At 37.7% G+C, this 24,945-nt stretch overlaps 2 protein-coding genes across 9 annotated transcripts in view; one reads left to right on the top strand and one right to left on the bottom strand.

Moving 5' to 3' along the window:
• adarb2 (adenosine deaminase RNA specific B2 (inactive)) overlaps positions 1-24,945 on the top strand; it is a 597,874-nt gene that overhangs the window by 203,866 nt on the left and 369,063 nt on the right. The gene's annotated exons all lie outside the window — the stretch shown is intronic.
• The window catches only part of ifnu (class II cytokine, IFN-u), a 121,898-nt gene that overhangs the window by 32,925 nt on the left and 64,028 nt on the right, over positions 1-24,945 (bottom strand). The gene's annotated exons all lie outside the window — the stretch shown is intronic.

Genomic DNA, 24,945 nt, shown 5'->3' with positions numbered 1-24,945 from the left:
TATTTTATTTCATTGTGGAACAATGAAGTTCATTTTGTATAGTGTTAAAGGGTCTCCAGATGACCTTTACTTTTGCAATTGTGGAAGATAAATAAGACTTTTCCACTTAGAAAACCAAATTATATGAAATGCTTCCTTCATGAGACATATTTTGCTGAAACAAAAGCATGTACTGTAAATCTATGAGTCCTGCAGGTCTCCATTGGGAATCCCTGATGCACACAAGACTCATAAACTACATTAAAACAAGCCGCTGCTGTAATGCTATGATGCATCCCAATGTGCTTACTGATTAATAAACGCTCCCCGGGTCCCCATTTCACAGATATACAGCCCCGTCAACCGTCCCACACTGCTGTCGCAAGTACTTTTCTGGACAAATGCTTTTCGGCTTCAGCGAGTTCCTCTTGTTTTTTCCCTCTCGTAGTTTTTATGTACCTTTGTTACGTGCCTGTGCCTTCATGTCTTTGGCTGATTACCTGTCTCAATGACCGTAGATGAACATAAATCAAACCCCTTAAAGGGCTTTTTCATAAATTTCTCCATTAGGCGACACCGGCAAGAGGCATGTATATGATCAGCGCCCCCTGAAAAAGGACTGCTGTAAATATTGTATTGGCATTTTATTATCAGAAGAAATCAGTGCTTTTTAAGTACGATATGTTAAATGCTTTGGGGTTGGTAACATTTTTATTACATGCATTTGATTGAAAATCGTTTTATTAAAAGGATAGTCATAGTCATATCAAGTAGCGTTTCTAAATTTCTTTCTTTTGTTGAACAAAAAACAAGTTGTTTTAATTAGACGCTTGAACAATTTGCATTTACTCTCTTCATTTGCATGTCAAATTCACATCGGAATAGACATAGATTCACATCATGTGATTCGATGTCTGCTTGGCTACTCTAGCTTTGATGCAAAATGGCTAATATGAAATTTATTGAGAGAGTGGCTGCACTTTATATGCTTTAGGAAGGCTGAAAAACAGCCAAGATTCATTCGGCGCCATGTCTGGGGTATCAGATCTTTCAGAGGCGCACCCAGCTTGCCGAAATCATCAACTTTCAGTGATACTTCCGACTAAGCTGCTCTCAGTCCTGTGTTGTCCCGTGTCGGCTGGAGGATTTCCCTTCAGGACACCAACTACATGCAAAGAGCATGTTCCTGATTCGTTAATGAGGCATGAATATTCGCCAAAGGTCCGATTTTTCAATTGGAGCGATTCATGTGAATCACGTAAAGCATGTGAAATGACCGGAATGCTCAATTTACTCAAATGACAACATTTGCAACACCTCATTTGTGCTAATAGCACTGCATGATGTCTAATCACGTCTTTGTGTTGTCTAAATATGTAAATCACTCACGTTTAAGGATTTGTCTGCGTCTGGTGTGAACACACCATTAGTAGGAACAAAAAATTTAAAATGGAACAAAAACTGCAAGTCAGTGGCTGTTTTTCCAACATTCTTCTGTTTATCGTCCTTTGTTTTTAACAGAAGGGAGACATGCATGACCATGATGTGTTCACAGCACATCAGAATGCAAAATGCTGGATATACAGATTAAAATCTTATAAAAGATCTAATTAAGCGCATCTTTTATTCATTTTAATGTGTATATTGTGAAATCTGCAGTGTATATAAAGTGCATATTGTGAAATCTGCAGCATATTCTAAAAGCGGCTCTTCTGTTGACAGCATGTCAGAATGCAAAATGCTGGATATACAGATTAAAATCCTATAAAAGATCTGATTAAGTGCATCCTTTTTTATTTTAATGTGTATATTGTGAAATCTGCAGTGTATATAATGTTCATATTGTGAAATCTGCAGCAAAATCTAAAAGCGTCTCTTCTATGGACAGCACGTCGGAATGCAAAATGCTGGATATACAGATTAAAATCTTATAAGAGATCTGTTTAAATCTATCTTTTATTTATTTTAATGTGTATATTGCAAAATCTGCAGTGTATATAATGTTCATTTTGTGAAATCTGCAGCATAATCTAAAAGCGACTCATTTGTTGACAGCACGTCAGATTGCAAAATGCTGGATATACAGATTAAAATCTTACACATGATCTGATTAAATGTACCTTTTTCTTAAATGTATTCATTTTTATGTGTATAATGTGAAATCTGCAGCGTATATATCATGTATTCTGTGAAACCTGCAGCGTAATCTGCAAGCGGCTCAACATTCACATCACGTCAGTATGCAAAATGGCCCCCTGTAATGAGTAGGTTTAATGGTAGAGTTTGTGGACATGCTTCCCTTTAATAATTTTGTCTGAATCCTATGAATTTGTACGAATTAGCCACTTTTCGACAAAATGTAAAATACCCAATAGAGATTGTGATGGTATTGTAAGCGTTACAAAACTTGTTTCAGGTATCATTTCTTTTTGTTTTACTTTTCTCCAAAATCCCCTTTAAAAACGAGTTCTCATACTCAAAGCCGTCATCACTCAGTTCTCCTTCACTGTAGTGACACTTCTACTCGTGTGCTTTGTTTATATTCATAATTCACTGTCTCATCCAGTGCTATTAGCTGCCGCTTGACCTTTGTACAAAATCTATGTTTCAGCCGCTCACCCTATTTGTCCCCTCACTACACTCCAGTGGGAAAGATAATTAGGGTTGGAATGAACTGTGTGTGTGTGTGTGTGTGTGTGTGTGTGTGTGTGTGTGTGTGTGTGTGTGTGTGAGTGTGGACATGGTGTTTATCATGTTGTGGGGACCAAATGTCTCCACAATTATAGTGATACAGTAATTTTTGACCTTGTGGGCACCTTTTTTGTTGGTCTCCGTGAGGAAAATGGCTCATAAATCATAGAGAATGCAGTATTTTGAAAATGTAAAACTGCAGAATGTCCCCTGTGAAGGTTGGGTTGAGGTATGGTTGGGGGAAGAGGACACAATATGCACTCTATATAGAATAAAAATCATTATGTCTATTGGGAAGAATAAAAACCCAACTGTGTGTGTGTGTGTGTGTGTGTGTGTGTGTGTGTGTGTGTGTGTGTGTGTGTGTGTGTGTGTGTGTGTGAATCAGTATGGTCAGTGGTCAGTTCTCACATGCTCAGTTTCTTATTTACGATGTTCATGTGTTTCTAATGTAAAATCAATGCATGGTTGTGAAGGGAAGTTAGAGCCCTACTAAAGATAATGAGAAACTGCTTAACGATGTCTCTGCTATGCTTTATTACTGAAGGAGAACCGCAGATGTCCGATAAGAGGCTGTAAACTGTGCATTCGACCTGATCAGGTTATCTGAGCTAACTTTTATTCACTCTGTGTTATTTCTTCCCCTAATTTTTGTTTAACGAATATTTTCCAACACATTTCTAAACTTAATATTTTTAATATTAGATAGGGTGGATGGGGTGATTCTTCAAAAAGCGAAGATAAGAGTGTAAGGCTAAATGGGCTATTTAGAGTGAGTTTGTAATAATCTGATTGGTTTAAGACTAATGGTTATAGATGAGAGACCAGCCGCAATCAATCATATCACATGCTCCTCTCAACATTAGTTTGTGTAACTTCACTTTTCTTGTGAGACTATTTTTATAGTGAAATAAAAAAATTTATTAATCATTACAGCGTTATGATTTTTTAATAGATTATTTTATTTATTTTGACCCAAAACAACTTTAAAACCAAAAAGGCATTGTACTCATTGTCTTGATTATATATAATTTTTGTTTTGTTTTAAAAAAAAAAAGTGTAATTAACAGAATTGGAAAAATCTGAGTGTGAGTAAATCATAACAGATTGTTCATTTTTGGGTGACCTAAATTTGCTTAGAAATTTTACAGCACCAAATTTAAATTACAGTAATCCGGGATAAAACTGTAACGTTACAAATAAATCAAGTATTTTAACTGCAACTTACTGCTAAATCACAATAATCTTATTGCCATTAATTGTAACTTCACAGTAAAATATAGTGAATTCTACAAGGTGATACTTTGAAATCACTTTAATGGACTTTCCTATCTATTGTGGGGTTACACTATATGGCTGGGATTTCACAATAATTTAACGTAACAAAAAATTATTTACTATTTTATCCTAACATATAAATTTGGCCTGCTAATTTTTAGACCATTATTGTAAGTTAGAATAGCTCCAGTAATATTTTACAGGTCGCCACAGCGAAATGAACCGCCAACTATTCCAGTATATGTTTTACGCAGCAGATGCCCTTTCAGCAACAACCATATACAGGGAAACACCCAGTACTCGCCAGCCAGGGAAACACGCCAATTTAGTTTATCCATTTCACTTAAAGGGGCGACGCAGTGGCGCAGTAGGTAGTGCTGTTGCCTGACAGCAAGAAGGTCGCTGGGTCACTGGTTCGAACCTCGGCTCAGCTCAGTTAAATTCTCCGTAGTGTATGAGTATTAGTGTGTGTGTGTGTGTGTGTGTGTGGATGTTTCCCAGAGATGGGTTGCGGCTGGAAGGGCATCCGCTGCGTAAAAACGTGCTGGATAAGTCGGCGGTTCATTCCGCTGTGGCGACCCCGGATTAAAAAAGGGACTAGCCGAAAATAAAATGAATGAATGAATGAATGAATTCACTTACAGCCAAGATCCGGATCCGGCACCTCTAAAATCTGATCCGGCAACTCATTTCACAGATCTTCCTCCTCAACCCCCCCACCCCACCCTCCTTCTCGGGTAACATCCCAAATCTGTTACCCCGATCTGTTCCGGGACCTCGCAATTCATAAATTAAGCATTGCATATAGCACACGTCTTTGGATTGTGGGCGAAACCGTAGCACCAGGAGGAAACCCACACAAACTCCACACAGATATGCCAACTGGCCCTGCCAGGACTTGAACCAGCGACCTTCTTGCTGTGAGGCGACAGTGCTAACCACTGAGCCACCTTGCCACCCCTTATTATTATTATGTTTTTTTAAATGTGAAGACGCTTGTGTATAGATTGCAACACTTATCATCCAATAAGCCTGTATTTTGTTTGGGTGTTTGTCTGCTGTGTTTTCTTGAATCCTCCTTGCCTTTATATAATTAAAATTCCAAGCATTGAAAGCGCGTAGGCTTATTTTACTATGTTTGGTTGTTGGAAGGCTCTATATTTTCTTTCCACTCTCTGGATTGACGTGTTAGTGGCAGCATTTCCATCCGCCATCTGTTTAGTAAGCGAGCACAGATGGTTCACCTCCAGATTGGGAGTATGTTTTGATACTCTCCCACCCCGTAAAGCACAACTAAGTGACAGTGAATATTGATCAGGAAAAAAATGGAGTAAATGAGTAGGAACATTCACCGGTGCAGCTTAAAATCAATTGCTGCTAATGCTTGTGCGAACGCTTGCAGAGATACCGAGCCACTGGGAACTGTTGTAGCTCAGTGAAAAGGAAAATCTTATTCTGACTGAATCTGTGTAGAGATAATCAATAAAGACTCGTGTCACTAACACATGCGATTCCCATTTTTAGGGCCTTTTAAAGCATGTGGCACAAGACAAGGCATTGTCTGCAATCAATGTCTATTTAATACATTCATTGCATAACGTTTGGCCATTTTGCCATGCAACAATCAAGGCTCTTGAAAGCAATTAGCCGTGGTTTATTTTAATCCTGCCTTAGAGCCTGTAAATTTCATGTGCGCATGCTGATAGACACTCAAATGTTAATGCTGTTTTATTGATATAATTTATAATCGGACTCAGTAATGTTGGCTATTGAGAAGAAAAGAGGGCCTACAATCGAGCCCTGGGGCACTCCAATTTAATTTGGGCTTTATTTAATCTTTTATTTGTACAAAGATTTGGTATATCTATTATTAATTCAGACAAAATTAACAAATAGACTTTAATAAAGCCTGAAACATGAGCGAGCAAGCTGTAGTGTTGTGTATAGAGAAAACAATAGGGTCTACCATCGAGTCCTGGTGCACTTCAGTGTAATTCAGGCTTTAGTTAACATTTTATGTGTACATAGATTAGGTAAATCTGTTAATAATTAGGAAGAAATGAACAAATGGAGCTAATGATAATTTATGCATTTGAAAATATCTTGGCATCTCCTCACAAGTATCATAAACCTAACGCTAAACTTACTTTAATAGTGTTAAAGAATAAAAAAAAAAGTGAGATAAAACTGAAGCAACCATGCCATTTTACCTTGTTTTTACACTGCTTTAAGTTTTTTTTTTTTTTTTAACAGTTTGTCAGAGCATTAATACCCAAACACTTTAAATCACAAGTGCAACACTGTGCGTGTATCCGTTGAGAGACGGAGCACTTTCACTTCTTCATATTGGTTTACAAATCATGCACTATAGTAAAATGCTTTGAGGTGAGTTTCTTTTCAAAAATGTTTATTTGGATTAATATATAGTTTATATTGTACAGGATATAGAGAATATTTAGTATAGGAGATTGATGCATGTTTTTCCCATAGCTGGCCTTGAACAATTTGTCGCCCAAGGCAAGTATTTGGCTGCTCATTTATGATAACTTATTATTTTATTTTATCTTTATTATGATGACAGGAAATAATATTTGACTAGATATTTTTCAAGACACTTCTACACAGCTTAAAGTGACATTTAAAGGCTTAACTATGTTTAATAGGTTAAATAGGCAGGTTAGGGTAATTAGGCAAGTTATTGTATAATGATGGTTTGTTCGGTAGACTATCGAGAAAAAAAATACAGCTTAAAGGGGCTATTAATTTTGACATTAAAATGGATTTAATAAATAAAAAATAAAAACTGCTTTTATTCTAGCCGAAATAAAACAAATCAGACTTTCTCCTGAGGAAAAAATATTATCAGACATTCTGTGAAAATTTCATTGCTTTGTTAAACATCATTTGGAAAAATTTAAACTAATAAAACTATTAATAATAGAATAATAAAACTAATAAAAATATTAAACTAAATTATTAAAAAAAAAAAAAAAAAAAAAAGGTTATTTGAGGGACAAAAAAAATCAGAAATGTCTGTGGCACTCCTCCGAGAAAAAGCCTTTATTCTTTATTTATTTATTTTTTAGCTATATTTGCTACACTTCCTAAACGAAAAACATCCTGATTATTACACAAAATGAAACTGTTAGACATACAACATTGATTTGATTTGTAAAACTTTTTTAGCTCTTTTATTAATGCTTGCAAAAATATCCAGATGCAAATCTACTAATCATTATTCAGTCACAAGATGATGGTTAAGAAGTTTAGAAGAACCCCCATAACACTATTTTATTTCTGTAATTAGATGTTTGTATTTGTTGACCAATCAGAATCAAGTGTACCAAAGAGCTGTGCAATAATTAATTATATCATAAATATGAATATAAAACAAACAGATCATACAAAATTAAATATCTAATATAGTTTTCCGTAATTTGTTTTACGTGTTTTTATTTTCCCCCTGTTTATTTGCTGCATTATGGGTCCTTGATCATTTGTTCAACAACTTTTATTATCATTTTTAATAGTTCAAAGTGATATATTGTCTGGGTTTCTGTTGTATATCACACGACAAAAACCTTGTAATAAACCGCCAGTACATCTTGTGTTATTATACAGACTTATTTCTCTATATTTTAGTTTTTATACATTATTTTATTTCAAAGTAATTACAATGTCAATAAAAATCCCGTTGTTAAACTGTAGAGTTGCATTTTTAACATCAATAGTAAACAGAGCAGAAATCAACATCCCATAATGCAATTCACAATCATAAATAAACAGGAAAAACACTTTTTAAACCTTTTTATTTAACAGATGTTTTCTACAGCATTAGTTTATCTATGCTACTGGGCTTTTCTGCGCTTAAATCCGAGTTTTCGTCAGCTTTCCTCTTCCTTACAAGAGTAAGTGCTATTTTTCCATCGACACTTCTTTCTGAACCCTTGCAAAGACCTTGCCATCTGTCAGTGTCACGTTGGCGGCAAAGTGGCCACGTTTAATTGAAAAACAATGGGAGGGCAAGCAGGAGGGTCAGAGCAATATTCACAGCCGCTTCCCAGGTCACCCTTCATTCCCCAGCGCTGTGTCCTGGCATCAGCCCACTGTTCAGTCAAATGTCCCGTCCGGGTCTTTATCGCTGAGGTGACGGGACGGCCCTTATCCTGCAAGCCCAAAGGTAATCGATGTTGAAGTGAATATGCTTGCGTGATGTGATCTCTGCAGACGTGCCAGTCTATCTGGTGGGTGCGCCGTGACTGGACAAATGTATTTTGTGGCATGATGGGCACTGGCATTTCAAGAAAAAAAAGCCCTGGCTCTTTTTATTTATATATTTATTTATTTACGTTTGCTGTCATTTTGAATAGCATCAACATGGATGTTAAATAGACAAACAATATACACCCATAAGCTAATTATTAGTTAAAATGAGCTGAAACAACACAATTCTTCAAGTTTTTTTGGTGGACTACTTAATTGTTTTATGTTTAATCTACATTAATTTGTTAAAAAAATAATAATAACTTAATTCCTTCATGTTGCCTCAACACAAATTGTTTAAGTTAACTTAATTGTTTTTTTTTTTTTTTTTTACAAATTTAAGTTGATTGGACCAACCCAGGCTCATTCTGAAAACTTAGTCTTATATACATTTCCAGAGAGCACAAAATACATCCCAGGAGGTACATTTATTTGCAGTTTTTTGTTTTCACGAATCTACCAGAGGCTGCTGTGTATGCTTTTGGGATCTCAAACTTCTCTAGCGAGTGCCATTCGAGCCTGCTGTTCTGGCTTCAATCCACCAGAGGCCGCTGTCAACTGACTGACTGACTGACCGATTGACTGACCCACCCTACTCCAACCAAAAGTGTTTCAAAACCACCGATTGACCAGCGCCCACTCTCTTCCCTAAACCCAACCGTTTTGTATGAAGCAATCCAGAAAAAGAAAAGCCCTGGTCTAATTTTTACCACATGTTCAGATTTTACCACATTCCCACCCTGTTATTTAGTTATTTATTTTATTTTTTGGCTTTTGTTTTCATCTTACCTTACCACCGGACAAACAGGTTACAGTAGAAAAGCCGTCCACATGGAGGTAAGCGGACAGCTGGTAAGCGTGAAAAGGAACAGCATCATACCGCCATGTACAATTTGTTTTAAAGATGAAATGCAGCCATAGGTACTTCTGGCTACATAATTTGTCTATGTTGCATTAAATGTAAAACAACTTGCCACCCCCCCCCCCCCCCCCCCCCCCAAAAAAAAAAAATAATAATAATTGTGTTTATTCAGCTTTTTATAAATACAAGTGGTTTGATCAAGCAGCAAAACTATCTGTAGGCAATGTTGTTTTTGTAGATGCTTCTGGTACAATGGTTGATTATCGAGTGATTGCATTTGTTTTAACAAGCTGAACTGTTTAGAAAGAGTTCTGTGGAGATTTCTCTAGAGGTTTAGATGACATTGTGTTTGAAGCCCTGCTAGCAAAGGGTCAGCAGTGCCCGATGGGCCTCGTGTCTTTACAAAGTGCCATCTTCATTTCCAACACCCACAGGAACTTGATTGTAACCTTGCGTTGGCATTATGTCAGTCAAAGCCCACGGGCTCGTTTTCAGGAACAGTGCCATGTGTGTATACAAGGCTATGAATGAACTTTAAATATATATATATATATAATGTTGTAAACATTGGAGGACATTGTGGTTGTCTTTTCTGTATATGTGAAGTTTCAGTTCAAAATACCACACAAATAATGTTTTATAACTCTTTAAAACTGCCCCTTTCAGGCTTTGATCCTAATTGAGTTATTTTGGTGACTGTCGCTTTAAACTCAAATGAGATTGTGCTCTTTTCAGAAGAGGGCGGAGCTACAAATGCCCGTGCGTCAGCATAGTGGCGATTCAAAAACAAGACTAACTTCCTATGCTAATGAGGATGAGATGGTCACTAATGGGCGGGGCTTCCCCCTGATGACACGTCCAAAAGGAGAATGTCAATCAAAGTGTTTCTGCGGACTGTTTCTATCAAGTGTGGTTATAAAAAATTAAGTTAATTCTTTTCACTATTAGAAGCTGGTTATATTCACAGACTGTTGCTGTGTTTAAACCCCTTATAAAAGGGGTTTTTGCATTTGTATTTGTAGCTCTGCCTCATTTCTTTACGCACGGGCAGTGGCGTAGTGGACGGGCCACGCAGGGCACCACATAACAAACCCACAGCCAACCACTCCCACACCCCGGTCTCAGTTTGCACGATCATACCTCACCTCAGCTACACCATCTCTAAATAAGTCTCTCACCTTTGCTTGATCATAAACATCCCCCCGTTTTCTATTCACGCAATCATAAGCACCCCCTTCCCTCGGTCTTCACTTCACGCGATCAAAAGTCTTTACTTCTGGAGGGGCCCCGTCTTAACTCTTGCGGGTGGGCCCATGCATTTGTGCTACGCCACTGCGCACGGGCATTTGTAGCTCCGCCCTCTTTTAAAAAGAGCACAATCTCATTTGAATTTAAAGTGACAGTCACCAAAACAACTAAATTAGGATCAAAGCCTAAAAGTGGCAGTTGCTAAGAGTTTTGAAACATTATTTGTGGGGTATTTTGAGCTGAAACTTCACATGAGAATCTTGCTTTTGCTTTGAAAGATTTTGTACTAATTATTTCTGAGAATAAGTCCATGAGTTTTAATTGTTTAGAATATGCTTCTTGATTTAAGAATCTTTAGATATTTGGACTAGAAACAAGAGACAAATTTAAAGTAAGAAAAGCGTTTTAAACAGCTTCTTTCTTGCACTGAAAAAAGGTAACTTAATTACTTAATAACTGCTCTACTTCATGCAAGATATAAAGACATGATAATCTATTATCTGTAACTGTTTGGGCAATGTCAGTGATACTTGATTGTCATGCACATAGAAAGATTGATACATTATAAGTGTAAAAATAAAAAAAGATGTGCAGGTTCAGCAGAATGAGCCGGCCGGACTCTGTGTTTTCAGGCTTGACTGCGCGCTCAGCAGACCCCAGTGACCTGCTTAAATGTACCTGTGTACGACTTCACATAAAACAACAGGCTGATTCTCCCAGGGCACAGATCTGACAGCGCACCACATCTAACATTATCACACAGCTAGCAAACAGCGACAGAAGTGACACTATCTGCTCTAACAAGACCTCCATATCCTCCAGATCAGCTGCATACACAGCAAACCGAGCTGAAGGTATTATTATTATAAGGTCAGATATTTAGCAGAACAGATCCACAACTTTTGATGCTCATAAATTATCATAAAAGTCCTGCATATTAGGAGGTTTACTGAAGGTGCAGCTGACTTGCAGCAAGGGTCTTTGCGTCTTTAATAAATTCTGACAGATTGCGTTCATTGTAAAGTAAGAATGATTCATAAATCCATATGAAACAGTCCTTTAAATGTGACATCGCATCTTCAGTTTCGGGCTCAGGCACCATTGCGCTCAGAGTACAAGCCCAAAGCCAGGGGCGTTTCCAGACGTAAAGCTATACTGGGGCACGCACAAAAAAATAAATCAATAAATAAAAATTCAATACATATATAAGAAATGCAAAAAAAAAAAAACCATTTTATTAAATAAATAAAAGTATTATTGTTATTGTACAATGAGTATACTAAATAAGTAACAGAAATTAATCCTAAATGTAACTGGAAAACAATGTAAAAACAACTGGAGTGATATGCTAAGATCATTTACGAAATCTTTTGCATGAATAGAAATTCATTTGAATGAAATTCTATAGAATGCAAAAAAAAAAAGATGCTTTATAGAATTATCTGTTGTCTTAGACTTGACACATGGCAGAGAATCAGGTTTATTTAGTCTTACCTCCCTGACTCATACAAAACAATCTATCAGGAGGCATGTTTATATCACCGTCAGTCATATTATTTAAACTTTAGTTTTGTCGACTTGCAAAATTCACTGCGTGCCGTCACCTCCGCATAAAAGACTGTTAAGCTGGATTCACAGCGCATAAGCGGTGCCTGAGCTGCAAGTACTCTTTTTCTCTGTTAACAACTGGGACTCACACCGGGAGAAGAGCAGCATGTCAGGGTCGAACAGGAGCGGTGTGTGGGGCATGGTATGGTTTTCTACGCACATGCAGAGATACGTCAGTTTATTTTTTGATTAAACTACATTGCTTTCACCAGTGTTGGTTTGGTCACACATAGAGAATAACGTCTTTATTCCGGGATTACCACTCTTAATAAATATGCTTGCATATAAAGTAAATCTTATGTCATAGCATTTACTGGGGCACTGGCGAGTTTTTACTGTGCCCCAGTAAATTGGGTCTGGCGACGGCGGTGCCCAAAGCCCAACCGAACCACATCTGGGCCCGATTTGGAGCACTCAAGCGAACCGGGTAACGTGCTTAGGGACGGTTCGGATAGCATAGTGTGCAGCCTGACACAACCCCATACCATGACAGACCCTATTTTTTTTGGACTTGTTGCTGTATCAGTCTTGATGATCCTTTTCTTCTTTGGTCCAGAGCACATGGCATCCATTTCTCCCCCAAAAATTCCTGAAATACTGATTCATCTGACCACAGTACATGCTTCCACTGTGTGATGGTCCATCCCAGATGCCTCCAAGCCAAGTTGATGGCACTTCTGGACACTGTTAACATAGGGCTTCCTTTTGACACAGTACAGTATTCACTGGCATTTGTGGATGTAACTACACAATTTGGTACTTGACAAAGGTTTGCCGCAGTAGTCCTGAGCCCATGTGGTGATATCACTTACAGATGAATGAGGATTCATGATGCAGTGCTGCCTGAGGAATCTGAGATCACAGTAGTTCAGCTTAGGCTATTATTGTTTTTGGCCAAAAAGGTTCAGACTCTAATAGCAATCTGTCATTGCTTCCTGGGAAAATACATTCCTCAGTAAAGAGTCTTGGTGTCATCTTTGACTCTGAGCTAAAATTTGATCGGCAAATTAATGTGGTTGTCAAAAATAGTTTTTTCTATTTTAGATATATTGCCAAGCTAAAGTCTATCCTCTCTTTCAGTGATTTGGAGAAAGTTGTTCATGCTTTTATTTCTTCTCGTCTGGACTATTGCAACGCATTGTATCTGGGTGTGAGTCAAGCCTCTCTCTCGCGACTGCAGCTGGTCCAGAACGCAGCTGCCAGGCTTTTAACAGGCACAAAAAAACGAGAGCACATTACACCTGTACTTGTTTCCCTACACTGGCTGCCAATCTAGTTTAGAATTCAGTACAAAGTTCTGTTGTATGTTTTTAAATCCCTCCACGGCCGGCCCCTGAGTATATGTCTGAGCTAATTATTATGCACCAACCTGTGAGATCTTCTATGGATCGTCTCTATTTGCAAGTTCCTAGATCACGCTTAAAGTGTCGAGGTAATAGAGCTTTCTCGGTAGCAGCTCCAAGACTCTGGAACGCTCTCCCACTCTCTGTAAGAACAGCTCAAACTTTTGAGTCTTTTTAGAGGTCACTGAAAGCACACTTATTTTCTTTAGCTTTTAATCATGTGATGTGAGTTATGTATTTTGGTTTTATGTATAATTTACATGCTTTTTTATTTGATTTTATGTACAGCACTTTGGTCATCTATTTTGATTTGTGAAATTGCTATAGAAATAAAGTGAGTTGAGTTTAGTTGAGTAGGCTTGCACCCTCGTGCTTTATGCACTGAAATTCCTCCAGATTCCTTGAATCTTTGAATGATGTTATGCTCTGTTGAAGGTAAAATAACCAAATGTCTTCCAATCTTTCTTTGAGGAGCATTGTTTTTTAACATTGCAGTACATTTCTCACATATTTATTGGCAAACTGGCAATCCTCTGCCCATCTTTGCTCCTAAAGGACTAGACCTTTTTTGGTTGCCTCAAATCACATCAATATTTAACTAATTTATATGATCACTAGCCCCAAATTGCTCATGTCCCAACTTGTTTTGGAATGTGTTGCAGGTCTAAATGTCAAGAAAGGATGCATATTTACTAGGGATGTAACGGTATCAGAATTTCACGGTACGGTAATACCTCGGTATGAATGTCACGGTACGGTATTTATTGAATCATTTACAGGAAAAACAAAACTTTTCAAAATACTCCAAAAAAGTGCCAAAAGTGTCAATGACATACAAATTAGCCATCTATCTGTAAGCTTTGAAACAGGAACTTCAATTTTAATAACAAAAAAATATTAAACCATGTAAAAAAATTAAGTTTCAATTTAGTATTGTTGAAAACTCACCACATTTAACATTTAATCACTCACTCACTTACTTAGATAGAGATGGGTTTAAAGGAAAATTATCATATAACTATAATCTGGTAAAAGCTGGTATCTCTGGGTATTTACAATGTCCCCTGCAACAGAAAAAAACCCTCTCATTTGGGACTGAGGATTCTGGGACAGAGATATGACTTGGCCCATGTTAACAGCAGTGGGTAACGTTGTGCATTGTCTTTCCCCCACTTGAGAAGACAAACCATGAGTGAGATAGAGATCTCTTTGCGGTACAAGTCAATGTCTGCATCAATCTGAACAGTGTGCTGTGTTTCTGCAGTCCCCTTGACTGCTATTAGTCGTATTCCCCAACTTGCAGGCACGTGCACACATAGGGCTCAACCTGTGCAGTGCACATGCCCTTTTTAGTCTTGGATAGAAAATGCCCTTCCAAATCGATCAAAAGTGCCCCCGCGACGCGACACAACCTCCGTACAGCCCTTCAGTAGACAACACCGCTCTTGAATATGCGCGCTCAACCCCCCCTCGGCGCGAGACAACACGCGCGAGACAACACAGCTGATCAGAACGCGCGCGACAACACTGCTATTCAGTAAGCGCGCGGCGACAACACCCGCTTTAGGTTCGATCATTTCCATCTTTTTTTCATCTCCGCTACTAGCAGCACACTCCATTTCCGCATTACTGGATCTGTAGCGACAACAGACCGCAAAGGATTATGGCCACGCCTGGGCTTATGGGAAATGTAGTTTAAGCTATCTCCCGTTCGCTTCATTCGCCTGAGCAAATTTTCTCAGAAGACCTATAGTTTTACCGAGTCATGCGACTTCGGTAATATCGAAAAAAATTAATATTGCGGTATGACGGTATTTACAATACCGTTACATCCCTAATATTTACACATGAAATGAAGCTGACCAGACAGAACATGAAATATTTTGCGTTCATATCGTCTGCAATGAAGTCAAAGTAAATTTGGAAATCACTTCTTTCTCTTCTTTATTTGCGTTTTCCATACTCTCCCAACTTTTTCTGATTTGGGGTTGTAGTTACTTTAAAAAAGTAATCCGTGTAAGTCATGTTACTTGATAATGCATTACCTCCAACACTGCATAGTACGTAAGCTTCCAGTGACATATGGACTGCCCGGTGCTGGATCTGTATACGCTATTAAAAGCTTAATGATTACTACTAAAATCCAATCATAAGACATAATGAACCTATTATTTTACGCGGGGAGTTGTAAATAGGTGTGACTCCACAAAGAAATCCATCATGGAGGCCTGCCGAGCCACTCGCGGAAGGCATATCATATTTAATAAGCAAATCAATAACATTCATTATGGACAGATCATCCCCATGAACAACAATATAACAGGATCGCATTTCCAGCACCGCAGCCGGCATTAAAGATAATGCAATTTACTGCAGTGTCAAAGAGCAATGCGCTGGAAATGAGAGATTTTAACATAAACACTTTTTATTCGCACTCTCTCTGCGTTTGGTGGTTTAATATTTTCTAGCTCATTTTATTTTGCAGTCTTTGGCACTTTTAGACACTAAACTCGTTTCTCTGTGTTTATTTCCCGACAAACAGCATTCAGCAGTGGAAACAGCAGATTTCTGTAATTTATCTCAGCCTGCATAAATTCATTATGCAATGGAAATGATTTAAACAAGTGCATTTTATAATATCGGACAAATTACATTTGCTGTTTGTCTAAACTACTGTTTTAAAATGAGCTGAAACAACACAAGACTTGAGGTGTTTTGTTTGGACAACTTAATTGTTTTATGTTCAATCCATTTGAATTTGTAAAAACTAATAAGTTAGCTTAATGTCTTTATGTTGTCTCACCCTAAAACATTTGTGTGGAACTCAGAATTGCTTACAGTACATGTTAGTTAATATGGTTACTAACATGATTATTTGATGAACAATACATCTATTTTAGTATTTATTCATCTTTATTGTTAGTTAATAAAAGAATTCATTCTTAGTTTGTGTTAGTGAATAAACTTTAAAAAATATATACATTTACTGTTTGTTTAGACTACTCATTTAAAATTATTTTCCTTTTTGACAACTTATTTGTTTTATGTTTCCAAGAAATGGGTTGCGGCTGGAAGGGCATCCGCTGTTTAAAAATATGCTAGATAAGTTGGCGGTTCACTCTGCTGTGGCGACCCCGGATTAATAAAGGGATTAAGCCGACAAGAAAATGAATGAATGAAATAATTGTTTTATGTTCAATCCACTTCAATTTGTAAAAACTTAATAGTGAACTTAATTCCGTTATGTTGTCTCAACAAAAATTGATTGTGTGGAACCCAGCATTTTTACAGTGTATGTAGTAAACATACTTACTAACATGAATAATCAATGAACAATACATTTTTTCAGTATTTATTCCACTTTAATGTTAGTTAATTAAATAATTACTTCTTAGTTTGTGTTTGTGATACAATTACAAAAACTAATGGAACTTTAAAGTGACCAAAATATCTTATTTTGTATTCAGCAGATGAGAGAAACACATTGACAGCGAGTAAATGATGATCTAATGTTTCCCTCAGCCCGGCGTTATCAATTTTAATGCTTTGCAAAGGAACATTTCAAACTTGTAATTTAGAGGAGAAGCTATCACCATCTTTTATTCGACTAGCACCCTATTTGCAGTGTTAACATTTACTTGACAATCAAATTAATCAATCAATCGATTCCAGTCAGCGAGTTAAGAAAATAGTTTTTCTCTTGAGTGAAGTTCTGTTTTTCTAAACTTTAAATAAATGTATTATGTTAAAGTTTATGTTAAAGAAATATATTGTATATTGTCATTAAAAAAATATGTATAAAAATAAGCATTCCAATCCTTGCTGCAAGTGAATACACCTTCAAGTTGGTTCATAAAACAAGAAAAGATTATTTTGAAAAGAACATTTTGAGATTTAAAATAAGAAAGCGTACATTTTAGAATTAAAAATTCACATTTTAAAACATATTGTCTTGTTTTTATATTCATAATGTTACACTCTATTCATTTTGCATGGTTTAAGCTCATTTTTTTAATACAAATAAAAAAAATACACTGTAAAAAAACTTAAACATTTTTTGGCAACAAACTTCAGGACATTTTTAAGTTTACTCAACTAAATCGAGTCAAGTGCAGTAATTGAGTTGAAAGTTAAGTCAACTAAATGTCCTGAAGTTTGTTGCATTAAAATATTAAGCCAATTTTTTTACAGTGTATTTCTTTTTATTTGTATTCAAAATAACTTTTCATGAGCTTAAATCATGCAACTCGAACAGGGTGTAACGTTATGAATATAAAAATAAGAAAATATATGTTTTAAAATGTGAATATTTTATTCTAAATATACGTTTTCTTATTTTTAATTTCACAAATGTGTCATTTCTTTATTTAAAATTAATTTAATGTATATTGGAAGACAAAAAAAATTAAGGAAGATTAGTTTTATCAATAAGTTCTGACACAGCTTCCACTATTAGTATTTATGAAAATAAAATCAACCCTGAGGACAATCATTGGCGGTCACTAGAGGGCATATTTTACACATCATCAAGAGCACGTCCTGTTACATCTCACATTGCAAAACTTCTACAAAAAGTTCACTTAATATGTCTTTATTTTTTATATATATTTATATATTTTGTCAAACCAACCTCCACAAAACTTCTCTCTTCGCATATTCCCAAGACAGCCTAAAAATAACCTGCGCAAGCTCATAAAGCATGTGTCCTTTTGACAGATGGATATTAAAACCATCCATGCTTTATGTAATGCCACATTAAGCGTCTCTCATCACCCACAATGAAAGGATCTCCACATGTACTCCTCCGGCTTATAATTACCATTAGAATTATTCGTCTCTCCCTCATCAGGTTCCAGACAACCTGTGGTTAGTCTGTACACTTTAGTGAAGAGAAACCGTGAAGGGTTCAATTACTCCCGAGTGCATTTCTCTCTTCACTCGGACTGCTAATTCGCTCCAAAGCCGCGATGATTGGATTATTCTGCTTTACTAGATGCCGATCGCTGTTGTTTTTAATGACATGCTTTGGGACATGAGCGCAGTCAGGGATCACAGTCGTCTATCTGATAGTCATGAACCTGAATGGAGAGAGCAATAGTTGTGTCAAGTTAATCTGAGCTTGGTTTACTTGAGGTACATTCCGTTGACCGGTAGTTCGCCAGTACCATGATGCAGGCTGAACAAAGTCAGGATTACAGGATTATGCCTGGTTCTCACTACAGGATCTTTTTTCAGCCTGATTTGCAAGTTCTGAAGCTCGCTGACAGATTTCACTTGGATTGTGGGAAAATTTTTATGTGTGAACGACTCAACAACGCATCAAAGAGGCTCACTTCGAAGATAAAAATCCAACATTTACTCATTAACAACCAAATCAGTCAATTCCAGTGATTAGCTGTTGTGTTCCTGGAGCTTGACAGAAATATCTGTGATTAGCCAAAATGGTCATTGATGCACTTGCTTCATCTGAGAGCACATTAAAACCACATCTATCAGCTGATCTGTGCAGATATATGAGCGATTTATTCGCTGACAGATGATTGACAGTAAATTTGATGTTATTGTCTCTTCTGGCTGCCGCTGTCTCACATTGTTTTTCCTTTTTCCGAAAGTCTTGATAAGACTGTAATAAAGTTAGATGGCCGCCTGGACCTTGAGAAGAAGGAGGGGGAGAACTGACGAACTTTTAAATAATATTTAATGAGAAAATAAAACAACCTGACAACAGCTCCTCACGGAGACACTGTCCTAGCACTGGTGTCTCTCCTCCTTTTAGCTTCCAGGGCTCCTCCGTGAGACTCCGTTAAAGGGTTGGGGTCGGGGTATCCAAGCTTCAGGACCAGCAAAACCTGAGAATTAATAGGGCCAAGAGAAAGGAGCTGGATAGCTAAAGGGAAAATGAAGAGAGACAGAGAGAGGGGAGAAAGGGGAAAAAAATTGGGGTTCGGTTCTCCAGACAGCTGAGAGAGCCGTGTGGAGGAATCTCTATCCACCTGTCCATCTTCTGGCACTCTGGTGGCGGTTCTCCTGGCTGATGGCACTTCTTGTCTCCTGCTCCGGTGGAAGGATGATGACTTCCGCACCATGGCAGACAGCGGTGACTCCCACAGTCTCTCTGGGGTGGCTCCCTTCAGCTCTTTCCCTTCCAGTGGTGAGCCCTGCGTCCCCTGCTCCTCCCCATGCTTGTAGACGGCAGCAGGCAGATCCATTCCTCGCCAGCCTCAGGCTGTCCTGGCAGTCTGGACAGACGAACGGGTTCCTCCCTCACTCGGGTTTACTCCCGAACACTCGCCCTTCCTCTCAGCAGCAGGGGCAACTAGACCACGTGTTCCTCCTTCTCCTGGATTTCGGTACCACTGTAATAAAGTTAGATAGCCACCTGTGTAACAGAGGCCAGCTAATGTGTGCTGTGCAGGTAAAACCTCACTCCTCTGACCTCTAAAGGTGCTCTAGCGACAGACGCTAGAGGCCATTGTCTTTACTCTCCTTGGTAGAGCACCCGACTCCCATGCAGAAAGTCGCCGGTTCGATACCAGCTCAGAGCAGGTTGGGTAGTGTAGAACACCTGGGGTTACACCTGGCCCTCGAGAAGAAGGAGGTGGAGAACCGACAAGCTTTTAAATCATTTTTAATGAAAAATAAAACAAACGGAGACTTCCTGTCAAACAGAAAGCAACACAGTCACATAATATGTCAGGGCCCGGTCCTCTCTCGTCTATCACCTGGCGTCTCTCCTCCTTTTAGCTTCCAGGGCTCCTGCATTAGGCTTGATGTACCTGATTATCTCACTCATGCCACTCGCCTCAGATGCTGTCACGGCTCTCGGCACCGCCTCACTCACCACAAACACCATCATGGACTTTTTCTTTTATTATTTCAGCCACTACGGTTGTGAAAAAATTTGATTTGTTGTACTCTTCCATTCACTGCACTCTAAGTTCACCCAACTATGATGACTTCCACTACTGAGAAACCAGGAAATGTGACAAGGCTCCATTAGGGTTACGTTTGGTTACCAACCGTTTCTTGAAGCTCATCACTGTCAGTTCCAAAGCAGTTGACCGAACTTGGAGGGGCAATTGGTGCCATTTCTGTTAACAGGCACACTCATGCTTTACGCTGCAATTATTTTCAGCTATGCGTCTCGCAGTTTTCGAAATCAATTAAATGTTGGTTGTGAATCAGCCATTATGCTACATGGCTAACCTACATTAGAGCAAATCAGCCGTAGTGTATGAGTGTGAATGCATGAGTGTATGGGTGTTTCCCAGTATTGGGTTGCAGCTGGAAGGGCATCTACTGCGTAAAATATAGGCTGGAGAAGTTGGCGGTTCATTCGGTTGTGGCGACCCCTTATTAATAAAGGGACTAGGCCTGAAAGAAAATGAATGACTGCATATTGATAATAATTTGGACTCCACTGTATTTCCAGTGTATGTAACGATAATTTTATATTTCCCATTTTCAAAACTTGTCATTTAATGATTTAATCACATTATCAAATGCATCTGCTTGTGCATTAATAACATCCTCTTTAACCACATAAATTCTGCTTAAACCTGCAGTGGACAGTCTAATGTTGCCTTCTGGGTGAATTTACCGCAGAATCGCCAGGCAGAGACTTCATTTACAGTAGTTTAGTAATCACCTTTACAAATACAGAGCCTGCGGGACGCTTAATGTAAATGCCATGATGCATTATTCTGCAAATCAACAACATTAAAGGCTGGAGAGTGTGGCGACCTGGTTGTTCATTCTGCCATTACGAGCTGCTGGGGTTTGGCCATCTGTCAGTCCAAGCACAGATACATTCAGAGACTGAGTCTGTTCCGCTTCAATGAACTCTCTGTAAAGCAATATTTCACATGATGCTACAAAAAAAATAGAGCCTCCACCTGGGATTTAACCTACAAGAGTAATAACACACTGTGAGCGCTGGATCCAGCTCCGCTCTTAACCTTCCCTATACTACACTTACCAGAGACAGGGGATACACTGTGTGTGTGTGTGTGTGTGTGTGTGTGTGTGTGTGTGTGTGTGTGTGTGTGTGTGTTTTCAGCCCTCATTTGGGGTTGGATAATTCTAGACTGTGTTCTGCAATTAGTTTACAGTTAAATATTTAATTTTAGCATAACTATATAATGCGGAAATCTTACAGTTCATGGGGTTTCTATTAATGGGGTCATGAAGTCATTCATTGAATTTATTAGATTTGCTTGTCTGTCTTACGCTTCTGACAGACAGAGAGACAGACAGATAGATGGATGGATGGATGGTTAGATAGATAGATAGATAGATAGATAGATAGATAGATAGATAGATAGATAGATAGATAGATAGATAGATAGATAGATAGATAGATAGATAGATAGATAGATAGATAGATAGACGGATAGACAGACAGACAGATAGATAGATAGATAGATAGATAGATAGATAGATAGATAGATAGATAGATAGATAGATAGATAGATAGATCTTGTATTGAATTAAAACTGTAAAGTTATTAGATAGATGCAGTTAATGGATGGATGGATGGATGGATGGATGGATGGATGGATATTGTAAAGTGTAATAAATTAAAGGATGGCTGGATGGAATTTGTACAGTGGTTGTATGTATGTATGTATATACAATACGTATATTGTAAAGTATAATAGATGATGGATGAATGGATGGATGGATGGATGGATGGATGGATGGATGGATGGATGGATGGATGTTGTAAAGTGGATGGATAGATGGATGGATGGGTAAATATTGTAAATGGATGGATGGATAGGTAAATATATAGTAAAATGAGACTGATGTATGGATGAATATTGTAAAGTGTTAAAGATGGATGGTTGGATGGATGCTGCAAAGTGTGATGATGGATGGTATAATGATATTGTAAAGTGTAATAAATGGATGTATATACACAACCATCTATCTAATACACTTTGATTCATATGATATGATATCATTGAGTATCATATTGTATTTGATTGGATAGATGGATGGATGAATGGACGGATGAATGGATGGATGGATGGATGGATGAATGGACGGATGAATGGATGGACAGATGGATGGATATTGTATAGTGTTATATATGTATGGATGGATGGATATTGTAAAGTGTAATGGATGGATGGATATTTATTTATCTATTATTTAATATATTTATCATACATAATTTTTATTAATGATAAATTATTTTAAGTGTGAGGGATGTATAGATGGGTAGATATTGTAAAATTTGATTGGATGGATGGATGGACGGATGAATTGATGGATATTGTAAAGTATTATGGATGGATGGATGGATGGATGGATGGATGGATATATTATAGAGTGTAAAGGATGGGTGGACATTGTAAAGGATTATAGATGGGATGGATGGATATTTAATTATCTATTAATTTTATAGATTTATTATACATTATTTTTATTAATGATAAAGTATTTTGGTGACCATTCGTCATGCACAATCATTGGTACAAGTACTGTATACCCCAATTACAATGATGATATTCTCTAGTACACAGAAGCCTTCTTTTGCTCTCCATATATTCTCTCTGCTATCTAAGAAGGAATCAGCATGTTGAAGAGATCAAATTTGCAATTGTGAAAAGTTGGTTTGTGGTGGGAGGCATTAAGCACACAAACGAAACCTGTCTTTTACATGTTATTATATTTTTTTTTTTTATGTAAAGATAATCTGCATCCCACGTCAGTGCAAATAGCACCCGCCTCAGCGTGTTTCTAACTCTGAACTACCGCCACACTCCTCCACACTTTGACTCAGTAAATTCTCAAAACACAAATAAATAAACAAGATAGGAAAACCAAACGCCCCAGAAAAAAAAAGTGGTACAGTAGTGCTGAAGTGCTGTTTCCAGATGGCGAGCGCGCCGCACACTGAACTATGGAGTGACTGAGGCATCATTAGGCATTTATGAGAGCATATAACCAGCTCATTTGTTTCTATTTCTGTCTGAGTGCAATGAGGCTGAGGAAAATCAAATCAGTCTGATAATGGTGCTCATTATGCACAAACTTCATCTGTAGTCGCACCGTTTGAGGTCCTGCCCCAAAAAACAGACATTGTGTTACAGTAGTTTGACTGACACTTTCATTTGCGTCACACGTCTTTACCATAAACACACACACAAAAGTTTCACTTCTGCTTTCCAATGTGTGCGAACATTCAGCTGAAGTCAAAATTATGTAATAGCCCCTTCTGTGAAACTTTATGGTCGCCTCACAGCAAGAAGGTCAATGGGTTGAGTCCCAGCTGGGCCAGTTGGCATTTCTGTGTGGAGTTTGCATGTTCTTCCATGTTGGCATGGGTTTCCTCCGTGTGATCCAGTTCCCCCCACAGTCCAAACACATGCACTATAGGAGAATTGAAGGAACTAAACTGGCCGTAGTGTATGAATGTGTGTGTGAATGTGGTGTTTCCCAATACTGGGTTGCGGGTGGAAAGGCATCCGCTGCATAAAACATACACTGGAATAGTTGGCGGTTAATTATGCTGTGGCGACCCCTGATGAATAAAGGGACTAAGCTGAAAGGGAAAAAAATATAAATGAATGACTGACCATTTCCCACACTGAAAAACAAAGATTCGTTGGATTTATTAAATTGTTTTAAGGTTAATGGTTAAACAATTTAAATGGGCTGAATTTAAAAAAACAAATCAAGTTGAGCGTTACTAAATGTAATTAGTTTGTTTAAAATCAGCCCATATAATTTGCAAATACTCACCTAAAAGGTGGTGGATTTGGAATTGTGTTACTAGAAGATTAGTGACAGAGGTGATATTGTATTCTGATGTAAAATACTGACAAGCCTTTTGTTTTGTTTGTTAATTTTTTTGTTTGTTGGTTTATATTAAATCTGACACATAGAAATGTGTGTGTAAATGTTAAAATATAATCAAGAGGAATTGGAGAAATTTAAAAAAAAGTAATTCCAATTCCAAAGTAATTTTTGTCAGTGCTGTTTAACAGAGAGAGGATTTCTTCAAAATGTGTTGAACCCTCATTCACACCTTATACTGCAGCCCTTAATCCTTCCCTTGTGGTCTCAAGTGTGAACCTTCATTATTATTCATAATATAGCTTCAAAGACTCCTTTTACCTGTTTCAGTGTTCAGAGAGTTGCCATGTTGTGTTGCCAACCGTAATTAAAAAAGGTGTGAGAATAAATTTTCTAAGTCATGGGTCATCAGTGTTGCATTTATAAATATGCCGCATTGTTTCTATTTCCCCATTATGAGAGCACAGCTCGCGTGTGGACCCACATGTGTGGATTACAGTAGTCTGCTAACATGCAACAGAAATATGTTTGAATGGAACACTTTTTTACCAGAGAGATTTTCGCATCTGGAAATGATGAAATCGGGATTTGCTGCTCGACTTTTTTTTTTTTTTTTTTAAATACGCGTTTCCAGTTATTGTTGATTGTCCTGTCTCTATGAGTTTGGTAAGTGTGGTCAGTGTCCTTTTTTGTTTATTCAGATGGCAACGTTAGTTAGTATCGTCAGCAGTACTACTTCAGTTTATAAAGACAAAAAGATTTAGTTTCTAAGTTTACAATAATATCATTACAATATTATGGACTGAAAATCCTCCACTTCCACACAGCTCTCAGGTAAACGATGCTCTCCGAATCTCCCCTGCATCT

The sequence above is a fragment of the Danio rerio genome, chromosome 24 (assembly GCF_049306965.1).
Source record: "Danio rerio strain Tuebingen ecotype United States chromosome 24, GRCz12tu, whole genome shotgun sequence".
NCBI lineage: Eukaryota > Metazoa > Chordata > Actinopteri > Cypriniformes > Danionidae > Danio > Danio rerio.
The sequence above is the reverse complement of the archived record's forward strand: the minus strand, read 5'-3'. Positions and strand labels throughout refer to the sequence as shown.